The sequence below is a fragment of the Quercus robur genome, chromosome 5 (assembly GCF_932294415.1).
Source record: "Quercus robur chromosome 5, dhQueRobu3.1, whole genome shotgun sequence".
In the NCBI taxonomy this organism is placed as follows: Eukaryota; Viridiplantae; Streptophyta; class Magnoliopsida; order Fagales; family Fagaceae; genus Quercus; species Quercus robur.
Window position 1 is genome coordinate 67,126,098 of NC_065538.1, and position 18,129 is coordinate 67,144,226.

An 18,129-nucleotide genomic window follows, 5' to 3' on the forward strand; every position below is an offset into this window, starting at 1 on the left:
CATTTCTTTTCCTCACCTCCTTTTTTTTTTAAAAGAAACATAATGATATCTAATTCTTACAACTTTATTACTTCTAATGAAACCATTCTTTTAGCTATACACAGGTTATTATTTTGATCTCTTATTTTTTTAATAGAGACATACAGTGAAAAACATGTCTGTTTATTACAATGTAATTTATCAGGATCATTCGTAAATACCATCAAAAATAGAATAGTAATGACTAAGAGTCTTTACAATGTATAATATATATTAAAAGCAATTAGCGGTATTCTTTCCTACTTATAAGATTTTAAATAATCCCGCGCGTTGCACGGGTTAAACACTAGTATATAATAATGTGTAATCTCATTACACATGGCTTTGCACTTTATCTATGTTTTAACACTTGATCAACACTAATCAAATTAGTTTTACATGATCCAAAAACACCTTTTGATTTTATAAATAAAGACTTATAAATCAAACATTAAGGTTTTCAAGATTAATATCATGAACCCTAAAATGCTAGAAACTCTTGAAAACAAAATTCTAATCTCATTAGGAATAAATTTCATTAAAGGAATACTTTAATCCTAGCATTAACATAAACTGTTTGACTATAAATATATAAATCATATCATGCAAGACTAACAATAGTACACGTTTACCATTGAAGAATGAAAAAAACGTACACTCATACATGTATGTCCCGCCAAAAGTCAAACGCCACTTGATACAATATAATAACCAAGATAGATGTGGGTCCACAATATACATTTATATATGCCTAGAGATCCACGACAATTCAATGAATAAGAATTGATCGCACCATATGCATATACTAATATACGTTAATGGCATCAGCAAAAGTTATTGAATGAAATTCAACAACTGTGCCTAATTGTCAACTATATCCATAATATAGTTCTCAAAAAAAAAAAAAAAAAAAAAAAACTATATCCATAATACAATTACTATCAAGACACGGCACCATTAAAAGCATGAATATAATAGGCAAATCGTAATGCTCAGACTTGATTTGTATTCCAGTTTTAAAAGAGTCCAAGCGGTGCATCTTTGACCATGAGAATCACGGATCAAGATTGTCCCCATATATAAATATATATATGCCCAGTCAGTATCTGACACTTCAATTAATATATCACATATATCAATTTCAGCACATGGGTTTATTTAACGATAATTCTAAACCCAAAATATGCATAAAAATTACTGCATAATATTGAAATATAAAAAACGGTTTTCTTTAATTCTAAAACTCAATCACATGTTATACAAATTCAAGTATGATATTATGAACCTGGCTTTGATACCAATTGTTGGAAAAACTAGTTTTACATCTCATACAAAACTCACAGTAGAAGCAACATAAGAATCTACTTTATTCATGATAAATAACATGTAATCTTGAATTATAGAATAATGAAAAGAAAGCGTACCTTAATGCAGTAAAATTATATATATATATATATATATATATAAAAAGACTTGAAAATACCTTTAGTCTTCATCCCAATTCCACATGGTGCCCAAGTTGAGTGGTCTCTTAATCAATTCTTGTGTACATTGATTTTCTTTTGGAAAAATGTATTTCTAAGATCCTGTAGAGAAAAACTGTTTTCTCTTAATTTTAATCATATGTACATTTTAATTGCCTTGGCAGTTACTTTATTTAATAACTTTTATTAAATAAATAACTGATTATCTAATTGGGTTAACCTTTTGGATCAACCCAATTGGGCTTAAGTGTGTGGTTTGGGATGAGACCAAAGGAACTAATAAGGCACTAGCTCCAATGGGCCTCAAACTTATCTGTCAACTCTTAACAAGTGTAAAGTTACTATTAATTATATAACAAGTACCACTATAGAAATATAATTGCACTCTAAGCCTTATTAATAAATTATTTCCTAAGACTCTAATATGACGTTTGACCCCTTTGTGAAATATCCATAGTGAACAAAGTCATAATAAACTATCACTTTGTAAACAACTATTTTATTCCTTGAGTATCTAGTTTAATCTTTTAGTTATTCATATTTATGAAATCTAATTTCATAAAATATGAACTTTAGTAACTCTTTACTAAAGTGGCCGGCCCTGAATAACCAGTTCTCATTAAACTTATCTCAAGGGGATATTTCATGTCTCTATAGAAAGAGATTATGGATTCCATATTGAAAATATGTGTTCCCTCAACACTACGTGTAGTTACCTAACATACTAAGATTTTAGAGATTATGGATTCCAAAGTAACCTACATTTCATGATCGGGTTCACTATCCTCTCAAGATTGAGAGTTTATGAAATTAGAAATCGTGAGATTAATTATTCATATGACAGTTGTTAATTGAATAATTAATCTTACAACGGTCCAATTAAATATGTCTTACACACTTAAGACATATCAACGCATCAACTAGAAGTCTCCACTTCCATAATTAAGACAAACCATCTTAGTTGATGCGTTATAATCTTTGCAGATGAAATGCTCAATTTCATCACCGACTACGTACTATATTTTGAGTTTACAAGGAACTTGTAATTTATATCTTTTATAACTAAATCACATAAATCACATACAATGCATCTCAAGGACTATGATAATGTCCCATTAGTTCATTTATAAATAGTTTCATATAATTAAACAATTAAATTATTTATAACATGCCAATAAATTGGATTTTAGGGCACAAACTCTAACAACAATTGGGGCTAACCTTTTGATTCAAACAATTGAACTTCCCAAGAACTGCATCAATCGGCTAGGTTTCAACAAATAGTTTTGTAGATCCATTTAGCTAGGTTATAAACTTAAACCAATTTATAGAGAATAAATTTATCATAAGATGTAAGAGATTTAAATTTCTAGATCGATATTTACAATCCCAATTTTTAATTTGAGATTCACATATCCCATGGAAGACTTTAATTATGTTTAATAGAGGGACTAAAACAAAAGGAGAGAAAATAAACTTTATTTTGAGTACAATATTTGCCACTCAAAAAAAATAAAATAAAAAAAGAGTACAATCTTTGCAAAATAAGTATCCCAAATTAGTTCTCTTCATCCACTACCATGATAGAGGCGGGATGCTTTGTTCATTCCTAAAGAAATTAGTGGGATCAAATACAGTCTTCACATGCACCAGCCATTTGAAGTTGTTCTTAAAATATTTAGTACCCCATATGCTTGCATGTCTATAACTTGTGTTGCCTTCATTATTTGTACCTATGTCAAGGTCTCTATAATTTATATATGCTTCTCTTGGAGACTTGGAAACATAGGGAGCCATATAAGTGTAAAGCCTTCGAATCCAACTTACATGACTTTCAGTTGCCGCAATCCCTTCTTTTGACCAATACACCAAGTATTGGATTTTGTAGATATTGCCAGCTCTATGTGGAAAAGGAATCGCAGACTCCGAAATTTCACTCATTTTTCCCCCATATGGAGTCAGGATTAATACAGCTGACTCTGCCTCTTTTTCATAAAATCTTTGCCAAATCCCCTCCAACCCAGATTCAAGAATGGGATTCTTCACATAGTCGGATTTTGCTTTATAAGAGATAACCGTCAGAGTCCTATTTAGCAAAACATCTAAGGATTGACCACTTGGGAATCCAGCAAAGTAGAGGATAGACTGAATCCAACTCATTTCTTTACAATCTTCACTCACCAAACCCAGCTCAGGAAAGCTCTCTTGCATCAATGGAAGGAGCTTATCCTTCCCTCCAGGGTACAAGGAATTAAACACAGCTTGTACCGTCTTCTTCCCTTCTTGGCTGGAATTTTTGCCTGTTCAGATTACACGAATGTATAGGTCTTTATCAAACTTGTCTGCAACATGCTGCCACCGATGCAGAATTTTGGTTGCTGTCAACGACTAAATTTCTAGTTTGAAATAAATCAAACAAGTAAAATAGTTTCACAAATGCGAATTTGTATTTATGATTGTGTGGTACAATTCTCTGAAATTACAAAAGAATGATCCTCTGATTCGATATCCTTGCAAGACTTATTGATTGGATTTATGGTAATGTGGTTTTGACTTGAACACAAAATATCCTTCAATTTGGTTGAGGGATGGATCGAAGATTACTGAAACAGAATTACAATGAATCGCTGGCTATGAGCTTGTTTAGGAATCCTTTGTTCTTCGCGTTCTTCGTGTTCTTCGTGTGTTCTTCGTCTTCGAAGGTTTGTGGTGGAAGTTCTTCGGGGCTTTGGAGGCTTGGATCCGTAGAGCTTCATTGATTTGTGATTTGTTGATGTTTTCAGACACTTTTGGCTTGATTCCTGCAAACTTTAGGATCTAGGCAGATGATCTGGATGATTCTACTTCGAATGTTCTCCGATTTTGGGGTTGAAGTTCTTAAAGTTCTTGAAGGCTTTGAGGCTTGATCTTCGCAGAGCTTTTTTCACTTCTGAATTCTGGCCCTCCTAAATGTCTTAGGAAGGCTTCTATTTATAGGAGTTTGGGGGTGGGTGAGCGACACGTGGCGGAGCTTGATTGGTGACACATGTCATAGCCTGATTGGTTTGCTTGTGTCATCGCTTACACGTGCTGGACTGCTTGTGTCATCGCTTACATCTACGAGGTTGCTTGTGTCATCGCTTGCACGTACGCTGATTCATGATTGTTTTTTTGCATGACACTTGGCAAATTTCTGTTGGTTTTTGAATAATGATAGCAAAACCTAGCAGCAATACGTGGTGCTTTATAATTGGCTATATTTTGTGGACTTGGTAATATGACGTGTCAGCTTGTGATAGGTCGAGAATTTTCCCTCTCTACAAATGCCCCATCGAGGCTTGTTCACGCACACAATCTTAGAGTGTGGTGTGGGAATGGGTTTCGAAAAATGGATTTTTGGTACTTGACTCTTTAAGTGAAGTAGTTGAAGGTGGTGGAGCTTTCAGAAGGATGAGATAATTTCCGAAAAGTAGACCCACCCATATGAAAAGCTTTGATGAGGCCGAAAAGGAGGTCTGTGAGTATTTGAATGTACTCGCATGATGGAGCCTTCTCAGCAGAGGTTAAGTTGAAGTAATTTCAAGAGTGTTCTATAGTATTTGAAATGGGTTGGTGAAGGGGAAAGTTATTTGCAAGAAGTTGGATGTACTTGCAAGATTGAATCATTTCAGCAAAGGTTAAGTTGAGGCAATTTTAGGAGAGTATTTTGGATCGTTGGCGGCAATCACAAGGTGTAAAAGATGGGGAAGATGAGAGAATGGTGGCTGGGTACAGCATGCAAAGTCATGGGGCTAACCTTGTGAATTTAAGAAGTCCAAGCGAAGTATTTTCCGAAGTACATACTTTGGCTTATGGCGAGGACATATGGGAAAGTGGTTGAATGCGCGTGTGTAATTGTTTCACTCAGGTTAAGTTGAGGTAATTTCAGAAGAGTATGGATTCTGGGTATGCTGGTGGTGGCGGTGATGAAGATGAAGTAAATGAGTGAAACATATGACACCATGGCGTTGGCCTCGTATGTTGGGGATCCTCTGGTATAGATGTTTATGGGAAGTACACCTTTGGATATAGGACTGACTGCATGCTGAATGAGGTCCGACGGCAAGTAGTAGAATGTGTGTGCATGATGGGACCATGCCGACGGATGTTAAGTTGAAGTAATTTCAGAAGAGTACCTTCTGAAATTCTTCAAGCTAATTTTAAGTTGGAGTAATTTCAAAAAGTGAGTTTTGAGGTACTAGCAACGATGATCTTTGGGTCCCATAGTGGTGAGGACATGGAATAAGGCTTTGGTGACCATTTACCGACACCAAAAGCTGAATTCTGATGAGCTGGTGCCTTGGAGGTTGTTTTAAGTGTTGGATGGAAGATAATTTGTAGGATACCCCAACACTTTTTACCATCTTCACCTACTGCCACTTGTTGGAAAAGCACAGAAAAAATGAAAGATAGAGCTAACTTGTGAACCTGGTTTGGAAACCAAACAAGTTGTTGTTTTGTTCCGAACCTCTACCTTTGCTGTAAGACCAAACAACTTGAGAAGGACAATGGAGTTCCCAAAGCAGTTAGGAAGCTCCTTGAGCTAGGGTACAAGAGATTCAGTTGGCCTTAGATTTCCTCATTAGGTAGATCTGAGACTACAAGGAACAATGATACAGGCTATGTTATGAGAAATTTTATGGACAAATGTAGTCGTTAAGTGGAGAAACAAAGTTTGTTTGAATCTCAAAACTACAATGATGTTGTAAAGAGGGTTTCAACCAAACCATGAGAGGGTTGATCTCAAACCGATTATGAAGCAATATCGGTTGCTAGGTGTTGAGAATGATGAGGCCATAGTGAGAAATGGTTGTCAAAAAGAGGACTTGAAAATTTGAAAGAAGCAAATCTTCATTTCATGATTCAATGTATTTTTTTTTTTTTTTTGATGAGTTTTTGATGAACCCGGCCCTCCTATTTATAGTAGAGAGATGAAGAATGGTAGATAGGTAGTTGAGAATTTTTGGTGAGAACGGTAGATGGGAACAGTAGGTGGGAATGGTAGGCACCGAACTGGAATGGTAAGTTGGAGACTAGTAGGCACCGAACGGGAATAACAGGTTGAACTAATGACCCAGTGTAATTTCAAGATGCACTTGTGAGAGTTCATTTGTACTTTGAAAGGGAAGTCTTGATGAAGTCTGGAGAATAACCCCGAAGGGATCCCAATTAAATGGATGAATCTCAAATTTTGATCTTGAGAGCCTAAGTTTTGAACACTTGGAATCGAGTCATTTGTGCAATTTCTGAGTCTCAAATGACAGAACGGACTCCAAAATCGGAATGTACGCGAAAAATTGAGCAAGATAGGTCCATCTTAAAAATTTTGACATTTGGTCAACATTTGCACAAAAGTCAACTTTTTTGGAAATTGGACGTTTGCACAATTTCTGAGTTTCGAATGAAGAAACAAGTCCCAAAATTAGAATGTACTCGAAAAATTGAGTGGGACAGGTCTATTTTGAAAATTTTGACTTTTTGGTCAAGGTCAAAGGTCCAATTGGTCAAAGTATTTTCTTTCTCTGTTTTCTTTTTCTTTTTTTTTTTCTTTTTTTGGCAGGTGGTTTGGACCGGGTCAGATTTGCGGGTCGGTCAAACCGGTTAGTGGAGGATGACGTCATCAGTGACATCAGATGTTGAGGGCACGTGTAAGCGCGTGAATCTGAGGCTGTGAACGCCGACGTTGCCGAAGGCGCATGGCGGCGCGTGGCTTAATGTTTGGGCCTGAAACTTTTGGGCTTTGTCGATCTAAGGCCGTAGAAGATCTCTGTAGGCTCAGTTTTGTGAAATTATGAACAGATTTGCATAGTTTTGGGGACTAAGCCGTTGGTCATCGCGAGCTTATGGCGGCGCGTGGTGGCCCTTTTGTTGATGACTTTTCTGGGTTTTGCTCATCGAGGGCCGCTAGATTGAGTGGTAATGCCATTTCCTTGAAATGAAGTTTGGATTTATACGAATATGAAGGAGTAGGCCGCGGGTCATTGAGTAGCTCCTTTGAGGATGATCTTTCTGGGTTGTTTAGATTGAAGTCTTCTGGTCTATTTTGGCGGTGGCCATTCTGACAGTACGGTGCCTGGATTTAGACTTGTGGGTCTTAAGGTAGTTGGTGAGCTACCGTATGCTGTATGTCATCTTGCATTTCAACATTTGATGCAATTTTCTTTGATTTTGAGTGCATTCGAGTTGCAAAGTCTGACTTTAAACATTTTGGTTGCAGCATTTCTCCTCTCTTTTTTTTGTCTATTATCACAGAAATTTTCTATATAAAGCCACTCGGGTATGCATTAAGCTGTGCAAGCAGTCTCCAGTAGGTAGCATGATACTTTGAGTGAAGAAACTATGCCCTTTTTTTTTTTTTACTAACCCCTTTTTTTTTTAATAGGCTAGTGATTAAAATTGGAGCTCTCTCTCTCTTTATCGATTTTTTTTTTTTTTTAAGACGTGCCATGAGATTTTCTTCTAACAAGTTTTTTTTTTTTTTGCTTGTTTTTGTTATGCAGCATGCTTTCCTTGGCAATTAAGCTGCACCAACATTTGTCTTTTCAAAGCAATCATTTCAAGAGTCTTTGCAACGTAGCCATATCAAGATTCTTTACCATAAAGCGGTGCCAGCATTTGTCCTTGTATTGAAGCCATGCTGACATTCATTTTTGCCATAAAGCCACGTCAACACTTCATTTGCACTGAAGTCATGCCAACGTTCATCTTTGTCATGAAGCCATGACAACACTCCACATTAGCACTTGCACTCGCATTGAAGTTGCACCATCATTTGCATTGAAGCCGTGCCAATGTTCATTTTTGCCATGAAACCATATTTGCACCGAAACTGTGCCAACGTTCATCTTTGTCATGAAGCAATGTCAACACTTTATTTTTGCCATGAAGTAATATTTGCACTTGCATATACTATGAAGTCGCACCATCATTTGCACTGAAGCTGTGTCAACATCCATCTTTGCCCTGACGTCATGACAACACTCCACATTAGCACTGAACTCGCATTGAAGTTGCACCAATATTTGCACTGAAGCCATGCCAACATTCATCTTTGCCATGAAGCCATGACAACACTCCACATTAGCACTGAAGTCATGCCAATACTTCATTTGAGCTGAAGCCGGGCTAACGTTCATCTTTGTCATGAAACTATGTCAACACTTCATTCACACCAAAGTCGTGCCAATGTTCATCTTTGTCATAAAGTCACGTTAACACTCCACATTAGCACTTGCACTCGTATTGAAGTTGTACCAATATTGACCTTTATAATAAAGCTATAATAGCACCAATTTTTAGAGGCAACATAGCTTAGATGTCGAGGGTGCATAGGACTATAGCCAAGCATCGAGATTTTAGAGATGCCAGCAAGATGTTGAAGATGCAAGGAGTCCCTTGAAGTTTCAAGAGGCTCCCATCAAGACTTTGAGGATGCAAGGAGATGCCAACAAAACATTAAGATTTCGGAGATGCCAATGAGACTTTGAAGTTTCAAGAAGAATACCGCGAAGACTTTGACATTGCAAGGAGCTCTCATTAAGACTTTGAAAATGCAAGGAGATGCCAACAAAACCTAGAAGTTTCAAGAAGAATGCTGCCAAGACTTTGACATTGCATGGACATGCCCTTGGAAGAGAGATGATGCAACACCAACTTCAGATGCTGGAGGAAGGTGACATTGTCCAACTTTTGGCGAAATGATGTGAAACTGTACCACTCAGAAGGGGGATGATGTGGTTCAAATTTCAGAGTTGTGAAGTGGCACAACCTAGAAGAGAGACGATGTAGCTTAGACTTGTAAGGTACAAGAAGATGCCCCCAGGAGATAAGTGATGCAAAGCATGTTTCAAAGATGTGGGAGGATGTCCACAGAAGATGAGCAATGCCATGTAGACTTCATTCCTTACAAAAGAGGTTGAAGATTTTATTTTACTCTACAACCAAGAACCAACTTATGTTTATCATTAGTTCAAGGAAAGCTAAGTAACAGCAATTCTTTGTAGCAGTCATTTTCTACCATAATGATCTTTGAACATCATGTAATGAGCAATTGACTAATCTTAAGTGACGCCTTGCAAATCAAGGGTTCTTGAAAGCATTTTGATGGTCTATGGAGAAACTCTTCAAGCGAGACAGGCAATCCTTCTTCTTTTCATGTGACTGAACTTAGTGAAAAATACTAAGCGGCCTACATACCCTAGAGAGGGATCAAGTCATTACGTAGTTCAACAGATTTTTTTTTTTGATGATTTTTTTTTTTTTTATGATCTTTTTTTTTTTTTTTTTTTGATAAGCTTTTCTATTCCTTTCTCCAACACTTCGGGTCCTGTGGATGATATTTTTGTTGTTGTTGTTGTTTTTTTTTTTTAATAATTTTTTTTTTAGTGCGTGACTAAACTCAGCAAAAGATACTAAGTTGCCTACGTACCCTCGAGAGGGATCAAGTCATCACGTAGTTCAAAGGATTTGTTTTTTGGTTATTTTTTTGTTATAATTTTTTTCTCTTTTTCTTATGTGTTTTTGCAAAAAGGGGGGCGCAGTGTGTAATAGTGGGTATCACCACTAATCGAACCCGAGACCTTGGCCTCAAGGGAGACACGGGCGTCCAACCACTACGCCACACTCACAACTGGTGACATGGAGTAGGATTAATTTCTCCTTATTGGTACGCTTTCAAGGGTAATGGGAAGACATCATGTACTCTTGCAGCGCTACAGTGGGTAGTTTAAGCTCTTACCAAGGAGCAATCCTTGATTTTCAAGCATAGAAGTGCTTAAGGAACTTCCCATTGATGGGGCCGATCCTTATGCCATCATTGTCAATCAATTTGTAAGCTTGGTTGGTGTTTGCCCCCTGTTTGAGAGTTGGAAGTACATCACAAGCAATGGTCATATGGTTTGACTAGACAACTTCATTGAAGTCTAGATCAATCTTGTTTTCTTTGGCAAGCTTCATGATTTGTTCTTTGAAGACAAAGCATTTTTGGATTGGGTGGCCAATGATGCGATGATATTTGCAGTAGTTAGGGTCATCAACTTTCCCCATGTCTTCTGGCCGCTTGCATTCTGGCAGTTCAATCAGCTTCAACTGCAATAGTTATTCTAAGATGTTTGGTACATCTTCATCGGGGAACGGATATACTTTTTGCTCACGTTCCTTAAAAGTTAGGCGACGAACTTCGTTCTTTTGCCATCCTTCAAGCCGTTTTTCATTTGCATTTGCTCCTCTTCTTGGAACCTTGACTTCGGCAGTGTTAACAACCATTGGGTCTTTGAGATTGGCTTTTGCATTCCTATCATTCTTCCTTACTTCCTTTTTGCTTTCCTTAAGTATAGGAGGGTTTGTACATCCATGGCTAGAGATACTCAATTCCATGTCATGCGCATGAGTTGCTAACTCCTCAAATGTTTGAGGCTTTATCCCTTGGAGGAAGTAGAGAAGTCCCCAATGCATGCCTTGGATGCACATCTCTACAGCAGATATTTCAGAAAGTCTATCCTTACAATCCAAACTCAAAAAACACCATCGATTGATATAATCGACCACCAGCTCATTTTCCCATTGCTTGGTATTAGTAAGCTCCATCATGCTCACCGTGCGACATGTGCTATGGAATCGGTCAAGAAACTCTCTTTCGAGTTGCTCCCAACTGTCAATTGACTCAGGTTCTAAGTCCGTATACCAATCAAAGGCATTTCCCTTGAGTGAATGGACAAATTGCTTTACAAGGAGGCTTCCTTGAGTCCCTGCGTTCTCACAAGTTTCTACAAAGTGAGCAATGTGTTGCTTAGGATTTCCTTTGCCATCAAACTGTAAGAACTTGGGGGTTGATACCCATTTGGCATTCTCATGTTGTTGATGTGATTTATGTAGGGTTTTGAATATGTGAGAGAACTTGCAGAAGAACCTCCATATTGTACTCAGATGGTATTTGTTATCAAGTCTTGTACTTGTTGGACTGACAATGAAGCAACCGAAGTAGATTGTTCTCGTCGGGGAGTGTTTTCAATTTCTCTCCCTTCGTCATCCTTTACAGATGTGAATTTATGACCATGGCTTGATTCACCAAGATCTTGTACTTCAAGTTTGTTCATTAAAGTTGCAATTTGGAGGCCCTTATCCTCAAGTGCTTTTGTGAGAAGGACAACTCTTTATTCCATTTCAGCCATCTTTTCTTCCATGGTAGAGGTGTTAGTCATCATGACTGACACAACTTCCCAAGATAATGGAGAAGGAAGTGAATTGAAGTGAGCACGTGAAATCTCATCTTTTGGGTTCCCTTCGATGGGAGAGAAATTGTGCGACCAACTCCTTATGAAGGAAGAAAGGGATTTGCCCCCATACTTGAGGTGTTCCAAGGTGGAGGTGTCCTTGTTGATGACCTTGTTTCTTGTAAGAGGGTCTAAGGAGATGATTGTTTAGACCTTGGCTTCCTTAGTTGATTGAGATTGAAGTTGATTATGAGCTTTAGGTTGGCTACAATTGATTGCACCAATGCAGTTGTTGGTGTTAGCCATACCAACTCTTATTGAAGTAGCTATTGTTGAAGCTTGAATGTTCTTGCTAGAAGTCATTGAAGTAGGCAGCAAGATGATGAAGATTTCTTTCATTGAAGGAGAATGAGATGAAAGGCAGAGATGTCCCACTGGGCGTGCCAGAATTTGTAAGCGACTAAATTTCTAGTTTGAAATAAATCAAACAAGTAAAATAATTTCACAAATGCGAATTTGTATTTATGATTGTGTGGTACAATTCTCTAAAATTACAAAAGAGTGATCCTCTGATTCGATCTCCTTGCAAGACTTATTGATTGGATTTATGGTAATGTGGTTTTGACTTGAACACAAAATATCCTTCAATTTGGTTGAGGGATGGATCGAAGATTACTGAAACAGAATTACAATGAGTCTCTGGCTATGAGCTCGTTTAGGAATCCTTTGTTCTTCGCGTTCTTCGTGTTCTTCGTGTGTTCATCGTCTTCAAAGGTTTGTGGTGGAAGTTCTTCGGGGCTTTGGAGGCTTGGATCCGTAGATCTTCACTAATTTGTGATTTGTTGATGTTTTCGAACACTTTTGGCTTGATTCCCGCAAACTTTAGGATCTAGGCAGATGATCTGGATGATTCTGCTTTGAATGTTCTCCGATTTTAGGGTTGAATTTCTTGAAGTTCTTGAAGGCTTTGAAGCTTGATCTTCGCAGAGCTTTTTTCACTTCTGAATTCTGGTCCTCCTAAATGTCTTAGGAAGGCTTCTATTTATAGGAGTTTGGGGGTGGGTGAGCGACATGTGGCAGAGCTTGATTGGTGACACATGTCATAGCCTGATTGATCTACTTGTGGCATCGCTTACATGTGCTGGACTGCTTGTGTCATCGCTTACATGTGCGAGGTTGCTTGTGTCATCGCTTATACGTACACTGATGCGTGATTGTTTTTTTTGCATGACACTTGGCGAATTTCTGTTGGTTTCTGAATAATGATAGCAAAACCTAGCAGCAATACGTGATGTTTTGTAATTGGCTGTATTTTGTGGACTTGGTTATGTGACATGTCAGCTTGTGATAGGTCAAGAATTTTCCCTCTCTACAGTTGCATTTTGTTCCAAGTTCTTATTGACTGTGAACACGGTCACGGTTGATGGAACAGGAACCAACTTGATTTTCCATGCAACAATGACTCCAAAGCTAGCCCCTCCTCCTCCTCCTCGAATGGCCCAAAACAGATCTTCTCCCATTATTTTCTGTCAAGGAATCTACCCTTAACGTCAATCAAGTGTGCATCAATAAAATGATCAGCAGCAAGGCCATATTTTCTCAAAATTGTGCCATACCCTCCCCCACTGAAGTGTCCACCAACACCTATTGTAGGGCAAACTCCAGCTGGAAAGCCAAGAGTTTTGCTTTGCTCAGCAATCTCGTAGTATAATTCACCGAGGGTTGCACCAGATTGAACCCAGGCAAATCTATTTTCTACATCAACAGAGATGTTTCGAAGATTTATCATATCAAGTATGACAAATGATACAGGAGAAACATAAGAAAGACCCCCGTAATCATGTCCACCACTTCTAACTCTGACTTGCATTCCATGTTTTTGGGCACAACTAAGAATTTCTTGAATTTGTGAAACACCCAATGGTGTAACAATTAATGACTAGGGGTTTCGGGGTGGAAGGTGTTGAGAATCTGGGGTTTCTGATGGAGGATTCCAAGACAAATGAATACGAGGAGTTGGATGAGGTGTAAATGACTTTAGAAATACTGTCATTTCCGGAATGAAGGATCAGGCACTGAAGAAAGTTTTCATGAGCATGAGCTGAAGTTGCCAATAAAAATGAGAAAAGAAGAGCAAACACAAATAAAGAAACTGATAACTTCATTTTTTTTCCTCTTTTTCTGTGTGGGGCGATTAAAACTGGATTAGAGCTTCCTTATTTATAGTGTTTTAGTAGCGTGATGAGCATTCCAGCTTAAATATTTGAAGTAATCCTCTCAATAAAATAAAATCGAAGCGTCAAGTTGGAAAACCCAACTTGCCTGGCAGCAGACCCTAGAACTTTGACCATCCATTATTTTTCTTCATTAAATTTTTAGGATCACATTCGAGATGGTTTTTGTGATCTATTTGATCAATTAACCAATTTTACTATTATGAAAATTTATTTGCATCAACAGGAAAAAAAAAGTCTTCCTAAAAGAAAGTCAGATAAAAATCCATTTATTACGAAAGTTTGCCTCTATCTGCCTTCCATTCAATCTTAACCTTAATTTTTTTTTTTTTTTTTTTTAATGAAATCTTAACCTTAATTTAGTTAAAAGGGAGATCCTAATCTATATCATATTATATCATATACTATATAATTAAAGTTAGGTTTAGAATTCGTAATTGCCTAAAGTGATTTCATCAAATTGCAAATTTTTTGTTAGATTTAATATATATATATATATATATATATTTATATATGTATATGTATTCTCCTTATATTCTTCTCATATAATTTCTAAATTGATTAAAAAAAATTTAGTTCGACTACAATCCAAATTCATTATTTATTTATCTATAATTTCTAAGTTACTAAAAATCTTAATATTATAATCCAAATTCTTCAATGTTTAAATTCTTATAATAAAAAAATCATGTTTAATAAGAGTCCTATCATACTTGTGTACTATAAAACTGAAAACTTTAACTTTTTATTTTTTTGACTTCTTGAAAGTCTTCCACATCATTTTTTTTTTTTGAATACTTATTTTCAATACCCATTCTCCTCACGATACTTTTTCTCAACCTAACTTCTCCTCAGTACAATACAATTCTCTTTGTAACCAAAAAAAAAAAAAAAGTATTTTATATCAAATGATATTACGTCATCTATATCAAAATTCAATAAATAAGAGACATATGTATAAAAATAACTACCCACTAACACATGTTTTTCATTTGTTAGTGAGTTAGTTATTTTTTATTAACATGTCTCACATTTATTAAATTTTGATACTACTAACATAATATCATTTGATATCAAATACTTTTTACTTTGTAACATTCCAAGTTCCCAAAAAGAAAAAAAAAAAATTGGTCAGATTTTTGGCTCCCACATCCCCACCTACCCAAATTGTTCCCCAACACATATCATCTCACCCCTTCACTCTCTTGGCCCATCAACTAAGTGGTCCGCTCCACTATTTTCTTTTTCATTTTCTCACAAACACAACACTACTCTTAATGGGCCAAAAACATAATGATCCCTTATGATAAATTAATTGATTAATTAGCCAAGTTTATTAATTAATCAAATTAATATGCAAACGCGTGGTAACACAAACAAATCACCAATTAAACTAAGTGCAGCGGAAAATAAATTGACACGGTGATTTGTTTACGAATGGGGAAAACCAACACGGCAAAAACCTCATCGGATGATTTTAAGGTCACCACTTCCGAGAATCCACTATTATCAAAACAGGTGGTCACTAGTAAAGGAATCTTAGTACATGTTGAGGGCCATTTGTGAGAAAGAAAGCCCAATAACAAGGGCAACAAAGAATTGACAAAGTAGGCAGCAAAACCATTAGGCCCAAGCAGCAGGAATAATGGATCACAGGCCCAAGAAATAAACAAGTGGGTCTTGAAGAGACAAATGGGCTCAAAGAAGCCCGGAAAGAAAGAAATAACATCCCATGGGCAGTGTATGAGGTAGAAAAGCGAGAAAGGGCAACCGCAAGCCCAGTGTAATGTAAACTAAGAAAGTAAGGGGTTTATGGCAAGCCCATAAACCCCCAAGGATGAGAATAAGGTTATTGGGTTAGGGAAGCCCAATGAAGTTAGTAAAAAACCCATGGGAGTGTGGAATTAGCAAATGGGCCGAGAAAGCCCAAAGAAAGTAAACGGGCCATGGATGCCCAAAGGGACATAGGAGCCCATAAGTAAAAGCAAAACAGTGGCCATATCAAGCCACTGAGAGAAGGAATAAACGGCTGGCCCAAAAGAGGCCCAGTAGGATTATGTTATTACGATAGGAATAACAGTACAACATTGCAAGAAATAAAGAAAACCAAGGAGTGAACTGAAGAAATGTAAGGTCCATCATCAGACAAAGTCCAGCTCTTGAATGGAGCAGGAAAACAAAGAAAATCCCACATAAGGGGTCAAAAAACATGGACGGCGAGCCTCCAGATCACGGCAAATGCATAAGCAGCAGGTAAATTTTTAGACATATCTGAAAGGAAAGGAAAGCACGCGCAAGGCCCAGGCACCACCAACCTGTACCCAGCCAATATGGGATGTGGTGGGGTCATGGGCCAAAGGTAAAAGGTAAAGGGGGTATGGTTTGGTGGTGAAGAGAGGGGAAAAGACCTATTTTGTGGCTCTAGCCCAAGCCCTTTTGGAAGGTACATCTTGCTGGGATGACAAACCACCCAAAAGAGGCAAGGTTGAGGGGGGAACCGATAGGTGCATGCCTTGAGGGAAAAAGAGAAAGCATTTATGCCGTGGCAGGTAAAAGTGCTACGGTGGACTGACAAATGAAACAAACCTGCCTTTGTCTAGCAAGGGTGAATGGCACACAGACGAACCCTTTGGTGGTCGGCAAGTACGCCCAGACTAGACAAAAGCGGTTAAAGGGCAAAGTGATAAAAAACTGGTCACGACAGGCACTATAAAAGGACCCTTGTCGTGCCCTAAAAAAGGATCGAAAAAACAGAGGATGTTATGGAGTAAAAGAAAGCAGAGTAAAAGAAAACAAGAGAAAGAAAAGAAAAGGATAAGAGAGAAAATAGAGGAAAAAAGAAAGATGATACAATGGGCATGCACCAGTAGGTCGATTTCCCTCTCTCCCCCTTCAAATCCTGCTCTCTTCCAAAACATAACAAGGATTCCTTTTGGATATTACCCATTCAAGTCCAACTCCCTCAAAACTATTAATCCCCATGGCAGAATCTTTTCCTAGGAGATTATTTGCATTGAGAGGAGGCATACTCCCCTCTTTGGTTTTGCTTCTGCAGACCAAACTTAAATTTGACTTTATGCCCATTCTTGATTAGTTCATATTACTTTCTTTCTCCTTTATTTTATTTGTAAATGACATTGTTACGACTGTAATTATGTTTTATAAATAGGGATTACTTGGCCATTTTTCATTAAATAGTCAGAGTACTATGTTTTGTTATTATTATTATATCTGTCTGTCGTAACTTATCTGAAATAGTTCTGCTTGCCGTAAGCATACTCCTGGCAGACAAGGCATAGTTTGTGCACAAGCCGGCCGAAGTTGAGTTACAGTTGAACCGGTCTTAACTCCCTTACTCAGAAACATTCGGGCCCATTACCGCAGGAGGTAGCCCAGCCCAACGCAATACACAAAAAAGGCCCCTACAGTATCTTGTACCAACCTACAGTTGAAACCTTACCCCAATACCTAATTGAACTTATTCTGTAGTGACAATTTCTATTTTTTATGTATGGCTTTCAGTACGTGACTAACCAATTGTGTGAATCCCAGTACGCGACTTCAATCATCAACTAGAGAAGGTTGTTGGCTACAAAGTTCTTCAATTCATCCACGATGAAGATCCAGAAGATGCTAGGTCATAAAACCCTAAGGTGCACAAATACAACTTCTACACAAGAATGATAAACTAGGGCAAATTTTTTCTTCGATCACAATTTGTTTGAACAAACTTTGCTCAACACTTGTGCAACTTGTGTCACCTTTGACGGCCCTTAAAATAATCCTTTTATATGTCTAGATTTGTGAGAAAAGAAGGCTCAAACACATAATCACTGATTAGAGTCAAAACAAAACTGAAATTCTGTTTTTCATAAACCTTGATAGAAAGCCATCTGTCGAGCAACTATCAAGCCATAGGGATGGAACAGCTCTTCAAGCTCGATAGATACTAGTTGTCGAGCTTTAATGAACTTGCACTTTTCAGCTTGCATCTTGGACAGACTTGCATGAGTTCAACACTTGATCTTAAAATAAAGTTTCTTGAAGTATTAAACACATCCTAGATTTACCCAAATACAAGTAAAGTGCATTTTATCAAAGGATTAGCCAATTACATAAAATAGTGACATATGTTCCTAACAAGTGAATCACATATGTCCTAAC

The 18,129-nt window shown here is 37.4% G+C and overlaps 1 pseudogene; it reads right to left on the reverse strand.

Annotated features, from left to right (window-relative positions):
• Positions 1 to 2,954: 2,954 nt before the first annotated feature.
• Positions 2,955 to 13,909, reverse strand: LOC126726766 (tetrahydroberberine oxidase-like; annotated as a pseudogene).
• Between the last annotated feature and the right edge of the window lie 4,220 nt (positions 13,910 to 18,129).